The sequence below is a fragment of the Balearica regulorum genome, chromosome 3 (assembly GCF_011004875.1).
Source record: "Balearica regulorum gibbericeps isolate bBalReg1 chromosome 3, bBalReg1.pri, whole genome shotgun sequence".
NCBI classification, from domain to species: Eukaryota; Metazoa; Chordata; class Aves; order Gruiformes; family Gruidae; genus Balearica; species Balearica regulorum.
In genome coordinates this window covers 76,794,882-76,821,986 of record NC_046186.1, presented here as the reverse complement: position 1 = coordinate 76,821,986, position 27,105 = coordinate 76,794,882, and the positions used below count along the sequence as shown (strand labels likewise).

At 42.5% G+C, this 27,105-nt stretch overlaps 1 long non-coding RNA gene across 1 annotated transcript in view; it reads right to left on the bottom strand.

Annotated features, from left to right (window-relative positions):
- Positions 1-6,679: 6,679 nt before the first annotated feature.
- Positions 6,680-27,105, bottom strand: part of LOC142601287 (uncharacterized) — a 59,301-nt gene continuing 38,875 nt past the window's right edge. Inside the window, exons 2-3 of the long non-coding RNA XR_012834889.1 lie at positions 24,496-24,696; positions 6,680-6,779 (exon numbers count right to left, since the gene is read on the bottom strand). This is a non-coding gene — a long non-coding RNA (uncharacterized LOC142601287). The remainder of the gene's footprint in view (positions 6,780-24,495; positions 24,697-27,105) is intronic.

The following is a 27,105-nucleotide window of genomic DNA, read 5'->3' as shown; positions in this document are numbered from 1 at the left end:
TTATTAAATATCCCAGAGCAGTGCTGTCTGCCCACACTTATGCCCATGTCTGGCTGCTGGCTGATAAACGCCTTGGCTTTAAGATATTACTTATTAGCATGCCTGTATATTTCCACCTCACACAGTCACCCAAGGGTGATTGCTATCTGTTAATTGAATTCCGTGCCAGCAACTGTGTCTTTGTGTGCCTGCCATTATAATTTCGAGGATTGTGACTTCATTTCCTATTTACAAGTTGCAGCGATAAAAAAGTGTATTTATTCATATACAAATAAACACATTTTCGTAGCTATATGGCAGGGGTAGGTGGAAATCACATGTGAAATGCACAGGTGTGTGTGTTCTTTTGCCTTCCTTTTTCTCTTTCTTTTTAAAGACTTTCTGCTTCCCACCTGAAACAGAGCTTGGGTGCGGTGGTGATGGGAGAGGGGGCCAGGGGAGCAGAGTGAGAGTCTTAAGTCTAGAGCAGAGCAAGCTGAGGCTGTAGAAATGCCTGGGTTGATGCCTTCCAAGGGCTGGACTCTGTGTTGCAGGCTTACAGGACTCACACATCTACTGCGCTTTGTGCAAGCATCTCGAAGCCATTTCCCATCATCACTGCCTTCATAACAGTGGTTTATGGAATGCTTCTCCCATTGCTTTAGATGAGAAAATGTGATGTGTACATGGTTTGACTCTCCAAGACCACACTGTAAGACTGGGGTAGGACTAGGAGAAGAAGCCAGCAAAAGACACAGGACCTCAATAACATTTGAGTGAAGGCTAGCATGTCTGACCTCTGGGCCTGCATCTTGGAAGCAAGAACCCACATCTCAGCTAGCTTTTGCTGGCCTCCAAAAAGAACCTGAAGCTTTTGAGGAGACATTAGTCCTTTTGAGTTTGAACAAGTCTGCTTGGGCAAGCAAAGGAAACTTCTGAACCACCAGCCACAGTTGGCTGCTATTGTGAAGATAGCTGGTCTATAAGCCCTTTCATAAATGCATTGAGATTCACCTCATAATCCCTCTTGGCTATCTTCCCCCTCAATAGGTCTGTCAGAAAGTTGTTCAAGAATCTCAGTCTTTGGAAGATCAGAAGCCAATTTCTCTATTAAGATCCACCACAAGGAGGTAGTAGAGAAGTGACTGTGAAAAAGCTTGGAAAGGGTTGTGGCCACCTCAGGCTAAGGGTCTGTGGAAAACCAGGGTGATCTCTTTTACCCAGCCAATTAATATTTCACATAAAACACAGTCAAGCCTACAGCCAAACAAGTCCTTGTTGCAGTGTCCTGTATGGAGGTGGATTTCTTACTACCCAGGTTATGCTTCTGAGCACACCTGCTGTGAGCACTCCTGTTTCCAAATTTCTCCACAGACAGCACCTGAGTAATGAATTGGAGCATCCCTATCTGTTATGTTAGACACTAGCCAAATACTATTTATTTAGTAAGAAATGTTGTGAAAGTATTGCTTTTCGATAAGATTTCCAATATAAATATATTCCTGGAACTTGCCTACATGAGATCCTCCTTCATCACTGTTTTGCTTTATCTTTTTCCATAGCCAGAATGTGCTGAGAGAGAAGTCAATTAACATAAGCACCCTGGGAAGTTATAAAATGTTTTGTGAACCAGAAAGAAAAGATTTGGGATCAGATTCATTTTAGCATCCTGAGAAATCTTTATCCAAATGGTGTTACTGTAGGCCAACCCGTCCCCAGTTTAAGAGCACTTCTCTTTAATATTGCTTTTATTAAAAGGCAGGATGCATATTGCTATAAATTAGCTTAAGAAATAATTTTTTCCTGTAGACAGTTGTATACTTCATATTCAACACTGCTTCAGCTAACACTAAAAAAATTGGCTTCATATATCCCCCCCAAATTCTCTATAAATTATTTTATTTTAAAAATGAAATACAGTAACCGTTCAGAGAAAAAAAGTTTTCCAAGGACAAATTGTTTGCAATGTAATAGATGGAACTAAGGATGCCATCTATTATTGAGATCATTCAAATTAATCTGTAAATTTATTTTGGCTGCTTATAACTGGGGCAAACTTTATTCACTTGAACTAATTTGTTTGTTTGTTTGTTTGTTTGTTTGTTTTTAGATCGGGTGTCATCCTCATAGCAGTTATAAATTCTGCTGAAATTAAGTTTCTGGGATTTGCTTGCTTTCATAAAATATAGGAAAGTGTGTATGCACAAAGGCCATTAAATAACATACTTACCAAAACGCAAACTTATTGAAGTCTTCTAATAATCAAATTGGACAATGACAGAATTAACAGGGTCGAAACATTTCAAGGTCATTGTGCAGGTGATTTGATTTAACCCTTGAATAGGGTAAATTAATATATGCTCTGAAACCAAAAGAAAAGAAATCAGGTCTACAGTGAAACAACTGGCAGTGAGAAATACCTTCTTCAGATTTTGAATTGCTCACATTTTTTTCTGTCAAAAATATCATCACAAATAAAATGTTCCTACGAAACATTTCAATTTCGACAAAGCAGCATTTTCTAGTGGAAGATACTCTGGTCAAAAAAAAACCTTTCAACAAAATGTACTCCAGGCTCAGTCTTTGATTATACGAGAACACAGTGCTCTTTCAAATGTCTCAAATGCAAAATTAGTCCTGCTCAGTGTATAGCTCGAGACTGAGAGGTGAATTAGTGCAGGGCGTTCTCTTGCTGCAAGCTCTTGCTGTTGGGGTGGGAAAATCAGAAACATGCTCACTGAGCCAGGTCAGTTGCTTAGGTGACCAAACCCAGGGAAAAGTCCTTGTCTGGGAAACATTGCAAACTTGGCCTTGGTCTAATCCCAAGGCTTGGCCGGAGCCCGGAGCCTTGGCCTGCGACACGGTCACGCACCCATCGCAGCTGATGGCAGCTGGGGGACAACCGTAGTGTGGCTAGTGAAGGCCATGTTATAAGGCACACATGCATAATTGGGGATTGAATTAGGATTGCACCTTACCTCTGATGCACCATAAATTTGAGTGCTTGGCTTTGCAACGTTAATATTTTTTGAGTCTGTAATTTTTGTTGTATAATTGTATATAGTACATAATTACTCATAATTCATTACTGCACATGCAACTTTGCAGACAATGTTTACACATTAAATCTCAGCTCAGTGATTGAATAGGGAGTACAGTAAAAATAAATATCCATGTATTTCATAAATATTTGCATAATGAGCTATTTAAATGCAAGAGATTCTAACATATATAAACAATTGGAAGTACTGTATGCGTGTAAGTCTAAAGTGGATGCAAAAATATACACAACCCCTTGTAAAATTATATGATTTAGGTGTCAAACATAGCATATATTTTAAGGCTTTATGTATTCCAGTACTATAGACTGTAAATACACATTGTATTAAAAACACATTGCTTGGTACAATTAGTCAGTAAACTGTATAACCGAAAGCTTTGAGTGACAAAGACAGTGGAATAAATGGACATTAATGTCTGTCCAGTTACAGTGAAATCTCTTCGTGGTCTGCAGACTTAAGACATCCAAATGGTTACAGAACTCAGTCAGCATAATCAATCCCAGTTCAACCCACAAGTACCAGAGGAAATAATTTTCCTGTTGTTACAAAGCTGCCACGTAACATGATTTGGAGCTTCTCCTGCAAAACTTTTTCCCAGCTCAATGTGCAGCAGGTCATGCCATGGGAACGGAGAGGCTGCGTCCACCAAAACGCACTGCTTGGTTCTTCTCGTCTAAGTCCAGTCTGAGACCTCTGGACCAGTGCATCAAATGGCACCTTAAGGAGGCTCCGTGACCCCTGCCACAGCATAATGTGGTTCAGTGTGGCTTCTGCAAAGGAAATGTAGTGGTGTAGGATGGAGGGAACAAAAAGACTTTCAAAGTGAAAGCTTTTCTTTGTGTTAATAACCAGCCTGAGCTAGCTGTCAAGGAGAGAAACAATGAGCGTTGTACTTAGTAGCTAGGCTGCCTACTGACTAATTACTGCCTTTGCAGAAATCAACTTCTGCGCTTAGGACCAAAGCAGTCAGATCATATCCACAGTCACACATCTGAGCTCACAGCTGCTTAAAGATAGTGAATAGTTGACTGTTGCTGTCATCTCCCTCAGGCTTCATGACTCAAAGGGACACTGCTAACACAATGCAGCCCACTGCATCTTAGAGCACTCCACATCTCCATGGTGGAGGGCATGGGTGGAGGGTCCCCCAGCTTTGAAGGGACACCTGGCTGGCATGGCCAAGAGGAGATGGATGCACTGCTGGCTTCAGTGGGACCTTGTTGTCCCAACATCACTCAGGTGCCAGGCCTGGTTTAGAGCAGCTGTCAATAGCCTCCTGGCCAAAGCAGCCAGAGACCTCGGGATGGCAGGGACGTCCCAGGCACACCCTCATCCAGAGGTGGTACCCCTGCTGCCTCTGCCATGCTTCAGGGTGCAGAAAGACCACCAATATCCTAAAGAACTTCTATTGCAACATCCCAGGCCCCAGACCTTTGTGCACATGCTGAACTCCTGGCACCTGAGAAGTTAATAAATGTTTGAGTCACTGGGAAGCTAATTTAAGATAGCCCACAATAACTGGGTGTAGCAAATAATTAGTGGACTGAAGAAATGGAAGATAATATGAGATGCCTGGGTGTGGGTGTTTATGTGAGGCATAGGGAGCAGTTTTTAACTCAGATGCTAAGTTATCTGGGCCAGATTTAAGGCTATGGAAACTTCAGTATGAATTTTGGGGAGGGAAGAAATTCATGTCATTCTCTTCTATGGGACATTTAGTTTCAACATTAAACTCAAACATATTTTCATTAGTAATGCTCCCAGTCATCAGACAGCTCTGAATTTTTAAATCCTCCTTTTCGAACTCCTACACTACATTTCAGACATGTTGTGTCCAACTCATAACAAGCCCTGCACCAAAAGAAATATTTTCTGCACAGGCATTCCACATGCTCAGAGGCAAAAAAAAAAAAAGGGTTTTCTGAAATGCCACGTGTAAGAAAGCCATTTGGGTTGTGGGGGAGAGTCACTCAGTGTGCAAACCACAATCAGAGTCATATTTCTTACACCTTCCAACAATCAACCCACAAAGCTAACACTCCTCAGAAATGCTTTTAAGAGATTTTCTACTCACCTGGAATAAAGATAACATTTACACTGCTGATCCTTGTTGAGCAGCTATTCTTAAAAACGAGATGTGTTCTTGACTAACCAGTTTCCAAAAGAAACTTGAGCAGCTAAAAACCATGCCTTCTGCAGACCAAGGAAAAAGGCCAGTCAATTAGTATTCCACCCATTTCTCAAAGTCTCATAATATGAAATGCTATTTTTTTAAAAATTTGTTATTAAAATAATCTTTAATTAATACAGGACAATTTTACACAGAAAGAAATCCCCCTTTCCTTCACCCCCCCCCCCCCCCCCCCCCAAAAAAGGCTCTGAAATTAAATTATTCTGGTAGTGGAAAGCATCTCCAGATCTTCATCACAGCCACATTTGTGAAGAGGAAGTGTGCCTGTCAAAACCTATGTCACAAAACAAATCACCATTCCATATATCAGACTCTTTTCCAGCCTTCTCTCTCATTGTCCTTACTTGTACATGCTTGTAGTATCTGCTTCAGCCCAATGCTCTTTTAAGAACGAATGGTTAAGGTGGGCTCAGCTCATGTCTAAACATCTGGTTGTGCCACAAGATGTGCGTGTCTTGACAAAGGGTGGTTGGGGTCCAAGGGATCTCAGACATCTCCTGTCATCCACGGTCTTCTCCTGTACTCCTCCAGAGCACTGCATTTACAGGAGTTTGCAGCTGTGTAGCTGCACACTTACATTCAAGGTACATTGCATGGGACAGCTTAACATTCTGAGCAAAGTCTCTCTCATCCCACGGGCTTCTTCCGAAGTACAGCTCCCCAGAAATACGTGTGAGGAATTAAATACCAGACTGTTACCTCCCAGCACGTTCTCCAGAAGCGAAGGGCGGAGGAGGAGAAGACATTTCAGCACAGGGCCCATGGGTGTACAGATGATGTGCATCCACGGATGGCATGTGCATGGTCAAAGATCTCCTGTACACTTACAAAGGCGCAAGCACCGCACATACCCACTTGGATTTGCTCATGTCACCCTCCCAGTAGCCCATCTGCTTTTGTTACTGGAAGGCCTCTTACACGGGACAATTGCTTCCCAACAGAGGTGCCTCCTGCTCCCACATCTGCCCCTGCCTGCTGCCTCTCCTACCCCTTCCCCTTCCCTCCTCCTTGGGACCAAAGCCACTGCCATCGGGTCCTTCTCCGTGCCAGGCGCCAGGCATTGCCTTTCGGGCGCTGGCTCTGCAGGGGCAGGCAGCGAGTGGTGCAGGAAGGGGGGGCAGCAGCTGTGCTGCCACCGGCTCACAGAGATCAGCTGTGCTGGTGGCAAAGGTCTCCCATGCAGCTGCATGCTTTACGTGCCTTGGGACAGCTGTGCGTTAGGGCCAAAGTTAGCCTTTCATTGTCAACTGTTTCAAGCAGACATTTTAAAAAGCAAACCACCTACCTTGGCCTCTTTTTGCTGTCTCTTTGCGCTTTCTCTGTTGCCAGCGGAACTCTTAAAATCGTCTCCGGATGAAGCAACCTTCATCTCCACAGGACAGGCAGGGCAAAAGGTCCCCGCTGACAGCCCTGAGTTTTGGGGGGGGGTGGCTTCAAGCACATATGTGTCCTCATGTTTTTCAGAGCGAGGATGGGACAGGCTAAAAGCAATCAGGCATACGGGCTTCTCGTTCAGCAGGTAGGGACAACCAGCCTGCTGGTGGACACTGAAGAAGGAAAGGTGGTGCAATTTGGAGGCAAATGATCTGGGTCTGCACTAGCAGCTCTTTATAGTCCAGCAATGAAGGGTCTAATTGAGGCTGTATAATTATCTCCTCACTATCTAAAATGAAATGTGTAGTCCCTCGGTGGATATCATTGATGAAAAGCCAATTGGGGAAAAGGTTGAAATACACAGCAGGATCAATTTTATTTGTAATAGCTTTTAACATTTCATCTATACATTTAACGGGCTGAAGCGGGTGGAAATAAATATTATGTTAGCAACTGTGTCATGGAATGAGGGTTTGCTTATGATTAAAAAAAAAATAAAAGGAAAACAACCATCACCATTTTATGGTTATCATAATTTGTTTCACATACATTTTTTCAATACGAAGGTGTACTAAAATATTTAACTAATGTGTTTTTCACTGTGCATTTTCTTTAGTTACTTGCATGAGTAATATCATTATGCGTTCATGCCAATACAATTCTGATAATTAATTTACCTGATGGCAATTTCTTAATGATTTTGATGTCAAAGTGCCTATAAATTTCTAAAGAGATCTTCAGAGCACCTGGACAAAGACTGAAGAATGTGGTTTTAATCTGTGTTAATTGTCTTGTAATACTTACATGAGTCTGTCTAAAAAGATAGGTACAAATATATAGTAACACATGCAATTATCTCTTTATCTTTGCATCACTTCCATATAGTAAAAATGTACTAAAAATATTGATCTCAAACCTTATTATGCATTACTCTGCTTCTTGTTTTATTGATATTAACAATATTTGCCTCCACATAAAGCTTATTTTGCTGACATTACTACAACACAGTGCAAACTGAAATCACAAACCAAGATGATACAAATTCAGGTTCAGACACCTGTCCTAAGTTCCCCTACTGCAGAGCAGTTCAGAGTTCATGCTTAAAGAACCAGAAAGATAAAAGCTTAATTAATGCTTTTTTTTTTTTCATTTTAAAATATGGAATATATGCACCAAGCTGTAGGCAAGAGAACATCATCTTTTATATGATATCATATAATTTGATCTCTTAAATATCAGGCATCAATAATAGTACTGATGTAAATAAATAAATAAAGCAAGATAACGTAAAAATCTGACATGTATCATGTCTAAGGGTCTTTGTTTTATTTTGAACCTATAAACCTCGGGTAAGGATCAAGACTTTTCCACTGAAGTTTTTACCCAGTGGATGTTTATTTTTCTCCAGTGTAATTTGATGCTGTTGTTGGCTTTGGCATTAATATATTAAAAGTTAAATTTATGTCAGCACCAACAGATCAACTATCAGATGTTGCTATTAACTTTGACATCAAAATCATTAAGAAATTGCCATCATGTAAATTAATTATCAGAATTGTATTGGCATGAATGCATAATGATATTACTCATGCAAATAATTAAAGAAAATGCACAGTGAAAAACACATTAGAATGACGGAACAAAATGTCATTATTCTGGCTTCTTGACAACTAGATGCTATTAGTTTTCAGCACAGTGAACTTTAAGGTTAAAAGAAAGAGTCAGGGAAGTCCAGTGCAGGGCTCAAGCTGCTTTTATTTGTGCCTTTATTTATTCAGAGTACGAGACTATAGGATTGAAAACTAACATTTTTACACTCGTCAAAAAAAGCTTTTTACATCACTCTGAAAAAAACCCAAACAAACAAACAAAAAACAAACACCAAAAAAACCCACCAAAGCAGCTGAATCCAAAGATATATGTTCTTTTGTTGTTGCCAATTTCAGGTCTCAAAGGACCTCAGGCACAGAAAGGTTGCTGTTGTTAAAATGCTAGGATTTTTCTAAGCACAGGAGAGTAATAATTAACCTGAAAGTATTTAGGTTATCTCCTTCCACCCCCTACCCAAAAGGTAATTATTACTGATCAGTGCTCAGGGAGAGACAGTTGTGATTATGATGCATGTGCATGTTCTCTTAATTTAATGTGTAATGGACTGAGTTAGCTTTTTCGTCAACAGCAAAAGACTGTCCACTCTAATAGAATAAACATTACTAACGACTCAGTGGTGCGTGCCAGCTTACTCACCAGCTGGACACATTTCTTTTAAATGTCTCTCTCCATTCCCTCCCAAGTCAATGGAAGAGGTCTCTCTCAGTCATGGTTTGGTACTTGATCCAGAAATGATATTATAGCAATAATGTAAAAAGGCAGTCATTTCTGGGCTTCTTGCCTTCCAGCTCCCATCTTTGCTAGACAAAGGAAACATTACCACCACCCCAAACCAGAAGTTCACATCCTAAAAATAAAATTCATTGTTTTGAACAGTTACAGCATGGGGGAAAAGAGCCTTATTTACCCTCCTGTATAGAAGACCACTTCTAATGACACTCAGAAGAAAAGGAATATTTCCCAGATAAAGTGGAGGACTAAGAAACAGGTCATCTATAAGCTGTTCTTTGCCCTATCCTAGTTCTTCTACATAGTTTCAGGCACGTCACTTAAATGACTTGCCTTAAATTTTTCCCTCTTTCCAAAGAGAGAACAACAGTGCCAACACAAAGAGAAAAACACAAAGGCATGTGGCAAAGGATCCACAATTTTTTTTTAAAAAAAAAAGCCACTCCGTAAATTAAAACTAATCAAGCTACCTAAGTGTGCACAAACATCCTAGAAATTTCTCAGAAAACCTGTAAAAGATTCATTTGTGACCTGACGTCCAAATTCTGCAGCTGAATCTGCCAGCGCAGACTCCTGCATGTCTGAGGAGTCACTTCTAAATCTCTGTTTGGACTCTCCTTGTCACTGCACTCCCTAATCTTGACATAATGAATCTCAACTCTGAAATGGGACACAACGGGCAGGCAATCCACGTACCGCCGGAACCAAAGGTTTGGTTGCTGGCTGGATCTCTTGGCAGTTCAGAACTTATTTTCTCCAGTTTGCTTTGGGGGATGGGGAGAGGCACAGAGCAAACTATTCTAGGGCAGTCAAGATCTCTGGGAGCAATCTGGATCATAATTAATATCAAGGCAATGGCAAATGTAATTTAAAAGAAAAAAAAACCCAACAAACCACACTTGAAAGCTATTCATGGTTTTCTTAAAACTTTGTAAGTTGCCTTGGGGACAACTAACTTTTCAAGTATGCTTTGACTTTTTATGGTGAAATACAGACATTTTACTTGAAACAGTTTATTTAATGATGCCCTGAGCCTTTTACTTCTGTTTAACAACCCAAGCTTTGCTTCTAATCCATCAACAGATAGGTCAAACTTGTACCCATAATTTAAAGTTATGTTAATAAGATCTATGACATGTCTTGCAACATTTTATTGATAATATGTAATGTATTATAAGTATCATGAGCTTGCAGAGCTGCTGTCACTCAGGGATTTTGCGCATAAGGTATTACATCTCAAAAGCATGCTGCTGCAGTGAAAAAAAGACTTTAAATAAATAGGCTGGCACAATTCTGCCTTCAAAGGGACAGTCTATAAATTCACAGACAAGATTTACTGTGTAATTCAAGCCTGAATCAACACAGGACTTACACTGTGTAACTGAGAAGGGACACACCATGTGGTAGGGTGTTTATAGTGTGGGCAATATTGTAATGCAGAGGTTGTTTTGCAGACACATCTTTTCCTTTTCTAATTACACTGATTGCCACCTCCCATTTACAATCACATACCTGCACCGAGTTTAACTGCAGTAATTGCTACATGATAAATTTATATAAGGAAAATATTGAGTGTCTATTTAGTGCATTATAATGTAATTTAGCAGCTGGGGGAAAAAAAGATGGAAAAAACAGCATCATGTGATTTCCTCAATTCTCCATGCAACATGGCAAAGCAGCCTCTGCGCTATGTCTGCACGATCTCTGAGGTACAGTATCTGCATCTGGATTAGAATGAACATCTGTAAATGCACTAGCTAACTTCTAGTTTATGGACACATTTACTTGCATGAGTTTACTGTGTCCTGCAGATGATACTTTTCGCTCTCCTGCTGTTTGTCGATGGTATAAAACTAGATTCCTGGGAAAGGGCAGACGGTACATTACTTAAGGAGCAATAAAACCCTGAAGTGATGGTCCTTGTGACATCATCTAAAGATGTAATTCACTCAAGGAATTACTTTTCTCCACCCAAAAATTGAGCAATGCGATGTACTAAGAATTAGCTTGCTTGTTTTCCTGTTAAAAGAAATAGTTTAAAATTACAAGCAATACAGAATACCCTTATCCAGTTAATTCTAGCTTTACAGGGGTTAGGACCCCATGCAATTTAGTGTCAACTGGGAAAACACGTCTCCGTCCAAAGAGTTAATCCATGTCTGTGTTACGGCACCAGCATGTGGTGGTGTTATATGATCAGCAGAAGTCCTGGCTCAAGTCACCCACCCTCAGAGCTGTCCCTGACTTTCAGAGGTCAAGATCATGTTACCTGTCATCTTCTCCTACATGAGCAACGGAAACGTGTTCTCTCCGGCTACTTTCATCTCTGCCTGCAGAGATGTTGCTTGACAAGTCAGGGTGTATTAAGGATGTGATCTGCTAACCAAAAATACAGCAAAATCAAATGTTACACCCTGCAAGCTGAATTGGAGTTGCAACTCATCGATCCCACTCGAAACCAGAACAGAATCACGCAGCCCAGTGTTTAGGCAGGTGGAAGAAAAACATGCATAGTGTGTCTGTCCTTCAGAAATATTTTCTGCGGTTTTAGCTAGTGTAACTGGAAGATTTCTGACCTGAGTTGCTTTGGAGAGCAATACTGCACTCACTTTTCTAAGAGGCAATGTTATAAATTATCATTTCCTGCTAACTGAAAAGGAGGGATTATGGACAAGTGCTTGGAGTGGCATATTAAGAACTGCAACTCCTCAGCCCTGCTGCGTGCACAGTTCTGTATCTTAAGTCTTTGGGCAAATAACTTTAACCCCTCCGCACCTCAGACTACGAACCTGTGAAGCAGTCACTCCCACATGAGTGCTGAGTTTAAATACATATTTTTAAAGAGCCTTGAGATTCGCAGGCACACCATAGTCTAAAATGGCAGATACCTGCTAGCCAGATTCACAGGCTATGAAGTATCAGGAAAAGAGCAAATGCTGAAGAGCCAGCAAAGCTAATATCTATAGCCTGGCCATGCTGGGGACTCTGCAATTACAGTTTGTTCTTTCAATTAACCTCTCCAAATACACAGAAGGTGTCACGCATCCTCACAGCTGTTCCTGTGCTCACGCTCTCCCAAAATGACCACTGATCTCAGTGAGAGCCTGGCTGCCTCAGGGTGACCCAGGCAGGCCCATGGCAAGGGCCAAAACCCTTGTGATTTCTCCCCGGGCTCCCACGCTTGCCGTTCCTTGTGAAACACAGACAGAAGTAGTCCATGAGCTGTTAGAAGCAGCTGCTGAGACCTGGAGCTCCTTGGGACTCACTTCTTTACTTTTTTTTTTTCTATCCACAGCTACTCTTTCTTCTCAGTCTGTATCACATGAGCACTACCCTATAGTCTGTTCAAGCAGCTTTTGAAGAAGTGTACTGAACGTGATGAGACTGGCTGTGCTGCAGAGCAGGCAGGGCAGAGCCCGCCAGGCCCTCACATCTCCCCCTCAAACCGCAGCGCAAAAGCAGGTAACAGGCTCCCTAAAATGGTGGCTTCATCCATCTCACAAGTCCTCACACTGAAGCAAGAGTGCCTGCCTCGTCCTTCACCTCAGCCCTCCTCCACATGATTTCAGTGTAGGAGTGACAGCCCCCATGCAAATCCAGCCATGCCTGGAGGGATGGATGGGATGGGATGGGATGGGATGGGATGGGATGGGATGGGATGGGATGGGATGGGATGGGATGAGCCGGGCAGCACGGTGCCCAGGCAGCAAAGGTCTCCTCATTTTAGACAGAAGGATCCTGATTTACACAATCAGAGACAAAAGCATAATCAACCCTGCTCTGATTAATTGCAGTGGAAATGGTAAGGAGCTATCAATGCAGCAGCCAAGAGAGCTTAAAACTAAATATAACTGACAGGAGGGGAAGAGAAGGTGAGTCTTTGAAAACACTTTTCTGAAACAAAACAGGAATTTAGGGAAAGTTTTCCTCTCCTCTCCCCACTCCTATGGCCTGTGCAGTGAAATGGAAGCTCCTGCCTTCCCTCTCTGAATAAAAGTGCCGCTCGCCTCCCTGGGATGAACAGCTGGGACCATCCTGCTATCACCTCCCTGCTCTTCCTCACCGCTTTAAAATTAGCATCGCTATGATCAGGCGGCAGCGGAGGAAATGCTCACCCACTGCTTGCCACGGCGTTTAGAGCTGATCACTAAAACACCACCTGCCTCCAGGAGCTGGGGAGTTTGCAACACCCGGGGCTGGAGCTTGCCGCGCGAGCAGAAGGCTCTCACCCACCCGGAGAGCTCCCGCCGCTGCTGGCACCGCGGCACGTCTGCCTGGGCTGGCTCCGGCTCTCGGTGTGAAGCAGCCGGGGAGGCAAAAGTGACTCTACAGACATAAATAGCAGAACCGGTCTGAGCTGAGGAAGATGATTCAATGAGATATTTCGGTTGCATTTTTACGAAGGCAGCAAGACTCTCCAGAGAAGGTATTTTTAGTGGGCTGAGACCCACGATACTGATCAGTAGGCACGGAAACTGCCAGTGCAGGAAACCTGTAGAGTAAAACCATCCTGAGCGTGTATCCAGACAAGGTGCAAGTGCAAGTCAGAGAAGAGCTTCTTGTAAATTTGGAGCTCCAGCAACTTCCTGGAGCAAATTTCTCAAAGAGTCCTCAGCAACGTGAAATGTCCATTCAGCCCTTCCTGGCTCATCCTGATAAATGCTTAGTTTCTGGTTTAACAACAAATTGAAATTGATTAAGCCAGCATCGATATTGTCCTACAAGGTACCAAGAAACTAAATTCATTTTGGATAAATCCCAAGAAAGAGCAACACTCATGCACGGATACACACTCACTATTTAAAATAGGTTCATCTGGGATGCATAAAACCTGAAAAACATTCATTAGGACTTGAAAAGGAAACACTATTAATCAGCTCTAGGCTTCTTATTACTCAGTGGAAGAAAACCTCAGTCAGATGATAATTTTTTAAACACACATAAACCCCCGAAATTCTCCTTGGAAAAATTAGTCAGCTAACTTGCCATAAATATGAGGAGGTGGGGAAAAAAGGCAAATAAAAGGGATTGGGGGCTGGATTATTATTATTTTTTAATTTGCATTCAACAGGAGAAAGATTTATGCATGAGATGCAAATTGCTATGCGTTATTTACACATCTGAAGAAAAACAAATCTTGAATGTAAATGCATAGAGGGCATATTTTTAAATATGAAAGTGGTAAAATTATTATAATGTTTATAACTCCCACACTGTTAAAAAGACATTAAATTGGGGAAAAATGAGCCCTTTTATTTAAATTATAGAGTCCTCACCAAATATTAGGGCAGAAATCAAATACAAACATCTGTGTGTTTCCATTCTTAAGAGTCTTTTAGAGCAATTTGTTCACCTTGCAGTTGGTCTTATCCGGAGTATCCCAGTGGGTTAGCAACTGCAGAGGGCAATGGCCAGTTACAGCATTTCTGTTTCCATCATGAAATACTACATATGTCTTCAGAAAACAAAGAAAGAGAAATGCTCTTATAAAAACAAGTCCACTCCATAAGCAGTCCTTCTCGGGTGGTGGGATACGTGCAACTTGCTGTTAGCCACTCCTGACAAGGAGCTGAATAGCACTGAATCCTGCAGTGAAAGAGCAAACAAAGCTAAAAGACTAGGAAGAAAACAGTAAGAAGGGGAAAAAGATGAGCTGAGAGTAAGTGATGGCACCTAGAATACCCAGCATTGCTTAGTTGATCCACATCCACCGAACTGTGCATTTTCCTGTTCTCCTTGGAAAATGTAAAGGATCTCTATTATACAAGTACTGCTCAATCTTTCTTGTATTCACTTCTGCAGGGGAAAAGCTATTATTGTTGTTTTTACCAAGAGAAAATCAAGGTAGTAAGACCTAGGTTATCAAACCCCTTTACATGCTTGACTCCTGTCAGCTTCTAAAACCTTTGATTATCTGCACCACAGACTCATTAAAAAGTAAAGAGTTAGGTATCTTCATGTCCTTGCCAAAAAGCGACTCACAACACTTCCAACCTGGGGGGCTCAAAAGTCATGAGACTAGACTCCATAAGCTGAAAAATAATCATGGAATTACGGTTTTAGCTTGCTTTATGACATTGTGAGAGCTGGATGGGGATTGCTGTTTTCCTTCAGCTGCCCTGTGTGAGATGGACCTTACAGTCACGTTTCTTTCCTTACAGCACGTCTGCCCAGTGGGAATGCGAAATTGAGACCTGAGCACACCAAAACCACCGTTCCCGTAACACCAGGCAGTGATTGCCCTGTGTAATTACTCTCAGGTAGCTCTCCCCATGGCTCTGCATGACAACAGCACAAATTCGGTGGGAGTCCAAGCTGTGTCCGGCAGGAGAAGGAACCCTTGCAAGCACACATTTCACAACCACAATCAAAACTTTGACATAGAACACCAAAACTTTGGCAGAGGGCTTAGAGGGGGACTGAAGGACATTTCCTACCCGTTCAATCAGGTCAGGGAATTTCTAGTCTGATTAAGACGGGTCAAAATGAAGAAAGCCCAACTATTAATCACAACCACTCACTTTTTTAATATCAGTTCAGAAACACACTAAAAACAAGGGAAAAGGCATCCACTTTTGCAGCCAAAGACTTGGAGCAGGTTTTTGTGGTTGTGGTTTTTATGGCTATCCACATGGCTAATTCACATCAGGTTTTTTTGTTGATCTTTTAATATTTATGTCCAGATGCCCCTGTAAGCTTCCAGATGTTTTTGCACAGACATCAAAAATGTTTGCATAGCAATTACCAAAAGAAAGTTTGAGGCATTTTCAAAAAAAAGAGCTGAGAATGACAAAAGAAAGTGGCTTTTGTTGTGGAAAGATTTCATTTTCTCCTTTTTCTTTTCTTTAAATTTTATTTTATTTTATTATTTCTTTATAGACCATTTGTTAGCCTACTAACCAAAAGTGGAACCCAGTCCGTCTACTTTGAGCGTCCCATTTAGGTGCTGCCTGAGAAAAATTCAGGTTTCTGATGCCAAGATGATTCCTACATTTTCTAGCAAATGCAAGTAAGTAGATACCTTCGTGGGTCTCCAGTGGGTGACCTATCCATATATACAGCTTAATCACCCCTTCAGTCTCCACGGACCATATAAGACTGTAGGTGTTCCTGAGGCTTAAGCCACAAATGTTCCTCTGCCATAGAGAAGAGACTGAAGGAGTAGGAGCTGTTATGTGCCTGCTGCCCTTGGGATCAGTCCTGAAGCAGCGGGGCTCTGCCGTCCTACGCCGTGTCACAGCACAGTCCCGCAGGCAGCTCTGCAGGCTCCCCGGGGAAGGAGGTGGAGGTGAGCTGCCTGCCCATCTCTGCTGCCGCTGCACCACAGCTCTGGCTCAGACAAAAGTGCCTGTGGCACCAAAGCAGCTGCTTCCAAGCACAGGTACGCAACTAAAACAGAGCCATCGGGGCGCGTTCAGGCCAATTAGCAAATTATCTAAAGCTTGCGAGTGTCTGCAGGGAAAGGACTCCTGGGAAGGATGAGGCTTTGGAAAACATGGTCTAGTGGAGGGTGTCCCTGCCCGCAGCAGGGGGGTTGGAACTAGATGGTCTTTAAGGTCCCTTCCAACCCAAACCATCCTATGATTCTATGATTCTATGAAGCCAGCGGGCTGGACTGCTCACAGGGCTTCTAGGTGAGATGGAGCCTGTCTGGGTGGGAGTTAGGTGGACTTTAACCCTTCACAAGTTTTCTGTGCTCTGGCAATTATAAGACAACTTCATGCTTCCTTGTGATTCTGTGTTGTGTTGGGAAAAAATCAGCCTAAGCAAAAATAATCCAAATGCCAAATGTGGAAAAAAAAAGAAACAAAACCTTTCTTAATGTTGATGATTATATCTTATGCTCAGAACAACACAGTGAAAAAAGAGCTATGCTGGGCAAGAGTGAGAAGATGGCAGAGAGAGGTGATTTGTTTAGCACCAACGCTCAAAGTGACAGTCCAGCTGCCAAGTCCAGTTTTTTCTGGGAGAGAAAACAGGCAGTCTCGTTCTTTGTGCACTCTGAATGTTTGCTGCAATACATATTTTGGTCCCACAAATAATCAACAAGAGTTTTGTCAGTGAGTTTGATGGGGCCAAGATTTTCTTTCGGCTAGGAACCGGTGACTGGGCCAGCAGCAGCAGCTGCAGCCGACCACACTGCTCTTGTGAACTGGCGCGTCCCAGGATTTGCCCATAGAGCTCTGCAGAGACAGAGGTAGGTGGCAAACACGACTGCATGAGTTATATTTGTATTTAGTCAGCTACAAGTGAAATTACACCATAATGTACTTAGGGAAGGATTTTTCACTGAGAAACAAATATTAAAGTGTGAGAGCGTTTGTCAATATTTTCTGTTAATTGACTAAGGGTTGGAAGCGCCTATCTACACCCCAGACAGCAGTGTGAAGTAGAGATAGCCAACTGCTTTAAACTGGCTTAGATACCAGAAGAAATACATCTGCAGCAGTGTTATTTCAAACTACCACTCAGTTAAAACTAGCTCAGGCATCTCCCTCAGTTACCCTGTAACATGCAGTATATTCTGATGCTATGATGTGAAGAGAAATTGCAGAGAGGAAACAGCTGGGAGAGCATAAAATAAATTTAGAATTATTTTTCAGAAAAATATATCAGAACTTGCTAGAGAAATTATTTCCTAGGCACATCTTTCCTAGTCTCAGCTCAAGTCTTTAGCACAAAAAATATGTAAAAAGAAAAAAAAGAAAAAATAGTTCATCTGATTAGCATAATGAAATCCGTGCAGCCATTACTCAGCACTGCTACTGTCAAATGTCTTCTCGAGTCCATAAAACCAAACACAAAGACCTCCAAATGCAATCTGCAACCTTTAAAAGGCAAAACAAAACTAAGCAAAATCTGAAAACTGTGGGTCAGGTCTTCAGCTGCTGAGAATCACTATGGTTTCCTTGCCTGCAGTGGAGCAATGCTCACATACATCAGTTCAGAAAAAGCTGTATGGAGTTGCACCGGTCATCATATCCACTGGAATAAAGGAGGCTCCTCAGACCAGACCAGAAGCCCTCATAGAATTCATGATTCTCAGGCAAATCAGGTGTCTTACCGATATGACCTAACCCCAAATTTATGGGCTGCATCTTGCAAACATAGCCATCCCCTGGAAGCTGTACTTACTCCAGTCACTACCAGCACTGACCATGAAACTCCATTTTATGATTCTCAGCAGTAGTCACATAATTATGTTGTTCACCTTTTGTTGCTTCGCATTTGCTGATGATTAGTCCAGAGTCAAGATGACTTTTTTTTCCCATAGCACCAGATCGGAGCAAGGTGCATTTTTGTCTCTGTTTATTACAATTATTTTTTTTTTTTTATATCTTCCCTTGAAACATCAGGCTTTGATCACTGTCAGGGACCAATTAATGAGCAAGATGGACTTTTGATGTCCTCTGGGAAGGCAATTCTTATGATTCTTTTTCAATGGTGATATCTGGTTGCATCCTACTTTAAGAGCCTATTTCATCATACAGTAGTGGCCAAGAGACATGGTCCTGGAAATCTTTATTTGTCATATGGGAAGCAAGACAAAACTTCACCTAGACATACATGACTACTTTGCCTACTTTGGTCTTGCCCAATGCTCCCAACTTGTCATGGCAAGCAGTGTTTGACAAAGGCTTAAATGAACGGCATGTGCAGGAAGCCTACAAAATCATGGGAATTGTTCATTTAGTAATGTCCCCTTCCTTTGTTTTATAGTGTTTCTGATAATGAACAAGTTTTAGAATGAAAAATAAGTTGCACTATAACATCCATAACCACGGGATTAAAGTGACTGGGGCTCCTTTAAATAAAAGATACCAAGGAGATATGGGCTCATCTGTAGTAGTGCATCAGGATTACCCCAACTCTTCCTCCCCTTTGACTTTGCCGCTTCTAATCGGGCGGCTGGTGATAAGAGGGGCCGAGGTGTACGTGGTCTGGTACGATAAAGCTGCCTGGAGAGCCACATGAAAAAGGGGAGACACATCTCTAGGCTGCAGCCGAGAATTGGGTCTCCTTTGGTCAGGACCATATCCCGGCTGTATCACCGCATTGGAGTCTCTCTTCTGTGGAGAGGAGTCATCGAGCTGTGCCTAGCGTTCGGGGTCACGGCGCGGGAGAGGGCAAGTGCCTGAGGTACAGCCCAGGGCACAGCAGGTCGAGAGGAAAGGCACTGCACAGCCCTCTCTTACAGCCCTGCGTGGTTTGTCTCTTACTTTCTCACAGGTCCAAAAAGGCATTTAAAAACTTTCAAACAGGAAAAAAAGAGAAAGGGATAAAAAATAACATTAATTGCAAATAGTGGCATAAAACCTGTGGCATTCAGTCAGCCTTTTTCTACCAGGTAGTAACTTAACTGGCTGTTTTTAAAAACTATTGCCTTGCCCTGTTAGACTCAATACCTGTCACATGATTAATGTGCTGGTGTCTTATTAACTGCTGTGTTAGAGGAGCTGCCGTACTCACCACCACCCCCCCTTCTCTCGCCCCTTTTGTAAAAACCTCATTGCAATCCTGCTGCTCTGACTGGAGGGTACTACACCTCCCGACAAAACATCATAAAGAGCAAAGAATTACTGTTTCCCAGTAATCCAGCCCATAAATCAACCCTTGTGTTTTGTTCTGAGGACGGTGAGGGACTCTGCAAGTGCTCCCTGCATTCACATTCACAAGACAGACTGTGTCTTCAGAAAGAAGAAAGGGGGAAAAAAAGGGAAAAATAAAGTCAGGAATGGCTAAATCATTCCAGCGTCTGATTGATCTTATCTGGACCTCCCTTGCTGCAACAATAATTTGAGACTGTCAAAAATTGCCACCTTATCTGATTGGTGGTCTTACCAGCTGCTATTTTATCGGGGCCCAGCTGGATGAGGAAAGCAGGACGTGGCATGACCTTGGTATCTCAGCACCTGACCTCAATATCTAATCAGTCGGATGTCTCGCTGAGGCTGCCTCGGGATGCTGTGCATGTCCCCTCTGGCACCAAGTCATTCAAAAGATGTTAGCCCACCAGCACACACACAGAGAGCACATCGTGGCGTGTCACTGCCCTGCCTGCTAGTGCTGCAGCACCTGAGGTTTAAGGTGCTTTTCAGTAGAGCTTCAGCAGCCTTTCTCCTGAAAAGCCTGGTTTGCAGGACCGCCACCCAGCCAGCAACGTTTCAGCATCCTGCTGGCATTGCAGGCAAGGCAACGCAAGGCCTCCAAACTCATTTCACTGGTTTTATGTAAACTATGCAGTATATGTCTATCAGCACAGTGATTGTTACCTATAGAGCGTCATGACATAGGCACTGCCTCATAACCTGTACTAGGAAGAACATGTGGTTTGTTGCTTCAGATTGGAAATTGAAGGACAAGGATTTTACCCCAGATCTAATGGGCATTAGCTGTGTGATTGAGGAAAATTATTCTACCTCTCTGTATTCAGGTATAGATGGGGGATTACACTTGCAAGACCCACATCATGGCAGGGTTATGGGGGATGTCTGTTAGCCCCAGGGCTCTTCCCCAGTGCCGAAGGGCAGAAATTCTCCTTCCGATCCATCAGAGGGGCAGGGTGTCTGCGCGGCACCTGTGATCCTCTGCCCAAGGGAATGGTAAGCGGATCCATGTCCTGACCTTCACCAGCCCTGCTCTTCCTTTTCTTCTTCACACTGGGGCTGCAGGAGAGCCTCCCACCCACCCAGCACACTCCCGCAGGAAGCTACACCCTTTGGGACAGGTCCCTGGGACACTGCCATCCCCTCCTCTCCTTTCTGCTTGATCTTCCACAGTGTTGGATGTTGCTTGAGGAAGTTCCTCTTGAAACAGCAGAGTCACTGCCGTAGCTCTGTGCTCCCCCGTTCAACAGGCGCGGTACGACGGCATGCTGTGGGAGAAGCCTGGGCTGCTGAGATATCAGCAGACAAGCAAGGAAAAAGGCTGCAAAGAGTGAAACCTGAAACACAGAGAAATTAACCATCCAAGGAAGATCAGAGTGCTCTAGTGTGTCATTTCTGAAAAAGAAGATTCAGATTTTCTGTTTCAATATTATGGTTTTCATTCCTTTATATGCATACATTTATTATACAGAATTTTTAAAAGGCTGAAATTAGAATTAAAGATTTTGATTCTGTTAAGCCTTTGGTATGACCCTAATTTCCTTTTTTTTTTTTCCTTGGAAATTACTATGGCTTTGTTCGTTTGCTCCTGCTCCCTTTTAACAGAAAAATCCTCCGCAACTGCAGAATTTCTCATAAAACAGCAACTTATTTCCCAACCAGCTCCATCCATCACCTCTGCTGCACACAGTGACTACTAACTGGGGTCTTGGACACGGTCTTCGCTCACTGCAACCAGGCACAAACCCTGGTGTTTGTGCACACAGGAAGTATGAGAAAAAGGTAGAAGTTTGATGTAGAAAGAAATCTCTCACGAGCTCTCGGGGGGTGAATTTCCCTGTGCAGTGAGTAGAGGCTACAGCAGGGGAGACCATGGGATGGCAATTGTCAGGCAAACTGATGGCCCAGGCATTCTTTGGCCAAGTCTTGGCTTGCTGTTGCTGTTCCAAAGTGCCAAAACATTGAATTGCACGATGTCTGTGACAGCTCTAGTATTAAAAGCTCAGAGACCTACATAAGTCTTGAGTTTTAGTCCTTGCAGGAGTTGCAAAGTTTATTTTCAACGCTAGTATAATTTGCCTCCCTGACCCTTAAGTAACAATAATAATAATAATACTAAGAAGAAGATGAAGACGAATTTCCTATATATTTTTGTTCCGTTTGGGCTTTGCTTCATCTTAGTGAACTGTGGCTGAGCAGAGTCATAGGGTTTGCTGTCTCCTAAAGCCAGCTCTAAACGCCTTTAAGGGAGAGCAGATGCAAGAGAATCATTACTGTATTTATTTATTTTGACAAATAAAGAATATTTAATAGGTTTGGAGTCTGGTTGTTTACAAAAAGGAATGGAGTGTGACAAGACTTGTGGCTTGGAATAGCGAACGTATTGAGGAGGGCTGCCCGCTGCCCACCGACTGCACACAGAGCACACCCCTGGGCAGCTTTCCTGCACTCGTGAGGACTTTGCAGCAAATTCCAGTCTAAAAAAAGCTACAGAACGGATAAGCAATTGCACCTCAACACACACAGATGCATACACACAAAAATGTCCCCTTATCAGGACCTAGATAATAAACCTGAGAATGCAGCCAAGTGCATCTTAGTTGATTGACAATACGTAACAGATTGCCTTAAAGTATTCTTTGGGAGAAGCAGAACATACAATTAAATAAAATTCATTATTAAAAGCACCCCCCCCCTCGAAAATAGATGTCAAATTCTGACTAGACAAATGCAGTATTTCAGGTGGAAAATTGAATGGACTTAATAGGAGTAATATGAACAGTTGGTCCTGGAAGAGCTTATAAACTGTAAATATTGCTCACTGCCGATGCTAACACAATGATGAATGTATCAAAATATTAGTATCAAAAGACTGCTGGAATATATTTGCAATCTTGTGGAAAGCGGGGAGGGAGGTAGCTGTCCTTCCCATGGCTTTATATTAATCTCTGGGTAGTGGCTGATAGCAGGGGCCACCAGCACTATAATTAGATTTTGGAAATGTATATAGGGAGGAGGAAATGGAATAATTAAGGTAAGCTATCAGATGCCTGTCCTCATCCTTTTTAAACAAGTCAGAAATATACCCCGCACTCCTTCAGCATGCAGCCTTCAAGGGGAAAGGTGTCAGACACTGTAATTGGTAGAACTTGAATGCTGCTATACCGGTGTCCCTTTTTTTAAGGAAACCTATTTTCCACACCAAAATTGATCCGGCAAGGTTGTTATCTCATAATGCACACCTAGAGAAGTACTGTGAGGCCCGAGGGTAGGGAATAGCAGGGCACTTAGCCTCAGCTGCACAGCCTGCAACGCTGCACCCTCTCTGCGGGAACTCGCTGCGAAGGCACGGGCTACATCGCAAAATATATCTATATGTATGTGGAGAGTTTGGGTTTTCCTTAAAAACGCACGGGCAAGGCGGGGAAAATGCGCTAATGGTCTGGCAGCCGAACCAGGGGAGCGTTTGCTTCTCCTTCTGGGGGTGCTGGTAGGTGGGAGAGCCTCTGCCCCCCCCCACTCACATGGCACCTCTGAAGGGCATACCGGCTTTTATTTCATTATCTTGCCCTCCTTAAACAACAGAGAAGAGCCAAGGAACCTCAACAAACACACAAAAAAGAATACTTTTGGTGTGGAAAATTATTTGACATTATTCTTAAATATTTAAAGGACACTGTCTGCTGGTTTGGAAATCCAGTGAATAATTTAATACTGTTTGACAGAATCTCTTTGGGTCAATTATTCAGTAAGTGGATTAATACATTCTGACTAAAACAAAGCACATTGCGTTTTGGCGGGCATATCTCGTTACATCACATATTCCATGTCACATTGCATTGCAGAGGATGCCAGCATAATCAAATGGGGCAACTTGACTTAGACAATGCAATCAGAATAATTTCCAAATATTTTTCAAAAGCTTCCTGTTCCTGACTTTTTCTCTACCTGGTCTGTCTATATTTATCTGTCTAAAAAGGAAAATAACACAGTAAGAGATCTGATCAACTTATAAAAAAAAACTCTAGCTGGAAACTGCCAGCAACTCTTGACCTCATTATAACCCTAAGCATCTTATCTATACCAAACACTTTAATTTTAGAATAGCATCTTTAAAGCCCCAGGGGAAGAGAGAGAGCATCTCTTGATGCTTGACAGCAATTCTCTAACACTGACATGGTCCAAGAGAGATATTCTTATCAAATCCTTCTGAGGAAAGCAGCTGTACTATAGGATCTCAAGGGCAATGGGGATACAATACAGGTTAAAAAAAGAAGGATCCTTGGGATTTCAAGAGATATGTAGAAGGCTTCAGAGGCAGCATCTGTCTCACATCAGAAATGGTTTTATAGATAAAACTGTAATGGAGGGTCCTGCTTATGTTTCAAATCACCAGCAGACACATCTTCCTCTCCTGTCCTTCGACTTTCCATTCTTCCCCAACGTGCTGTGAAGAAACAGGTGGGACTTTCTTTCCAAAATCCTGTAATACGAGGTGGGTAAGATGGTCATTTTAGAAAAGCTAATTAAAATTTGGAATTTCTATTTTGTGGGCAATTCTCAGATTCTTCAATTTTCCTTCAAGTAGAAGGGGGATAAAAAGTCAATAATCTCATAACTTTGCTGTGAAAGAAAATATTCCAAAAGCAATTCTATGTTTATGCATTTTTTATAATTCTAGTATGAATATTGCAACACAGCGTAAAACCCAAAACCACGCGGTGGAGGACAAATACCCAATTTCATGGGAGTGATCTGACTATAACATGATATTTACTTCATTAAAGTGAGATATTTCTGCAAAAATTTTCCACTTCCTGCAGTCAGCATTTTCTGACCAAATTCCTTTACCAGCTCAAAATTATAAAGACATATATGCAAAAAATGCATTTGAAGGTCTGAGTAAAATCAGAATAAAAATCATTAGAAAAATAAAAGGTACCTGTTCCTGTGCTCTCACAGCAGAGATGCTAAGGCCTTATACCATGTAAATGAAATGAAGAAAGTTGCAGCCTTGCACACCCCTGGCAAGCCAGAAGAGATTCACGCTCTCCAGCTGCGTTCAGCAAAATCCTCCACGTAGCACGGCTCGGATGGCACCTGGCTTTGTTCAGTGGCTGCTTTAGCAGAGCAAAAAGCACATCTAGGAAAAAAAGATGAGTTTTCTTCATAAAAAACAGATGAGATTTCTTCTGAATGTTTTCTAAAAGTGATTCAACAGGATTTTTTCCTACTATATGTGTGAATGGGAGCAGGGATGAGGTCAGGATAAGCTGGAGAAGAAGCTTGTAAGAGTAATTACGAGGAGTCCCTAGAGGTTTAGTTCAGACCAGCACTGAAAAGTTCCCATGCTCATGTGCATCTTTGCCAGACTATCTGAACAATTTCCCCTCGAGAGCCATACAAGAGCCTGTCTTCTTCAGGTCTCCAGCGCAAGGCTAGCAGTCCTTCCTGCAGTCCCATTGCGCAGAACCACTAAGGCCACAAGCAAATTGGCCTTCTCATACTCTTCAGGACCAAAAAAGTGGAGGGTCAAAGGCAACTGAAGAGAAAAAAACAAACAAACAAACAAAAACACAACCAAAAAAACCACCCCAAAACAAACCTGCAAAGCTCAAACAAGCTGGGATGTGGAAATGGGCAGGCTCTTAGTCTAGTCAAATTTTCTCACCCATTTTTTTTTGTGTTTTGTGTTAGGGATCACAGTACAGCCCATGGTGATGCTTCATACTGGTCATTTTAGACATCCAAAGTGGTTTTCCCCATTCTATCAACTGGAAAATGGAGGCAAAGGGAAAGTCATTGACTTTTAAGAGTTTAGTGGTTAGCGGCATGAACCTACACAGACCTAGCGGTGGTAGCTGTTAGCAAGGTTCAGTGCTGGAATGGTTGACCTGAAGCCCTCAGATTTGCACTGACAGATTGCAGCGCTTCCACAAACAAACTTCCACATCCCAGGCACCCCCAAAGAGCTCCTCTGCAGCAAGGTAAGAAGTAGCGAGCATTAATGAAAAGGTACAGCCCGAGTTCTCCTTTAAACTGTTCACTAATAAACATTAATATTGAAAACCCCATAACCACCTAAAAATGCATAACATCAAGGCCTCCTATCCTTGACTTTTATGCACATAACTCTACTCTGAGTCAGCCTCATTAAGCCTAGCTGAATAATTCGAATTCTCAAGTGTTTGGAGGGTTGAGGATTGAATAAACATAGCAGAAAGCTCACAGATCCTCCTTACATTTTAAAAACATGTACTTCCAAAGAGATATCACAAGAAATACTTTAAAGACAATACTTGAATAGGCTGAGATGAGAAAACATATGCTACTGAAAACCTCCGGCTTGTGTCACTCAGCCACCTCGCCTGATGTAGGGGTGTTAAAGTATGGGGAAATGCACCAGAACCAATGAGTTTGACATTTTCTAAATTCCGTCATGTCATGTTGAAAAGAGATAGAAATTCATTTCACAGAGAGTTAAAATATACACACAGGCAAATATATACACACATATACATATATATATATATATAGGTGGGGAGGCTCCCGTAGGCAGAGGCAGGGGTCCCTGCGCCCGAGCGGGGCAGCCACCGGAGCGCGGCTCTTCGCCTCAGCCCCGGGGGAGGGACACAGGCTGGGGGAGCCCCAGGGGGCTTCTGCCGGGTCTGCAGTACCCCCCGGCGCATTGTCAGCGGGGCAGGGAGTAAAAGGGGTCGCTAGCTGCAGCAAAAGAAAGCCCGAAAAAAATGGTCTGGGCTCTGCCCCGAAGTGAATGCTTTGGCAGGGGAAGAAAGGGAAAGCATTACCAAGAAGGAAAAAAAAAAAAAAAAAGGTGTATGCAGAAATGTTTTCAGGGGTTTTTTAAAACCTCACAGGTAATGATTCATTTTAGAAACACAGACAGTCTCCTGCTGTTTCATACAGGCAACAGCATCTTGTTGCAAGGACAGGAGAACCAGAGGAAGAAAGAAAGATCAGAATCAAAAATTAAAGTGGTCAGGTCAGATGCCCAGCTCCAGCTGTGCAAAATGCCTGCCTTGGCTAACAGCATTGGTTTTAAAAGTGTGCTTTTTAGGATTTATTACTACTAAAGTGTCTGAATGTCCAGGCTGGAAGGCAGAGAGGTGAGCCCAGCTGCCTGCGTTTCGGTGACGCAGAAAGAGCTACCAGTGCCTATGTCCAACCTCTTGAACAGCACTAGGAAATGGCCTCCCCAATAATGTGTGCTTCATACCTTCATCTTCTGTTTCAGCTACAGAACATCAGTTAGAAAGAGATCCAGTTCTGACAAAAGATATATCACTTCCACAGAAAATAAGTAAGGATCTGTTTTTCCTTTAATATACCTGATTTTTACATCATGAAATTGTCCTGTTAAAAAAAGTGAATATTTTCTATATTTCTGATTCAGGAAAGTATTTGAGTGCTTTCTCAAATAAGGGGTGTATTTGAAGCACACGTTGAAGGGTTTTTCACAAACAAGGATCTCATTTCTGAACAAGATGACAGGGAGACCAGAACTCTTTGTGTGGATGAGGTTTAACCCAGC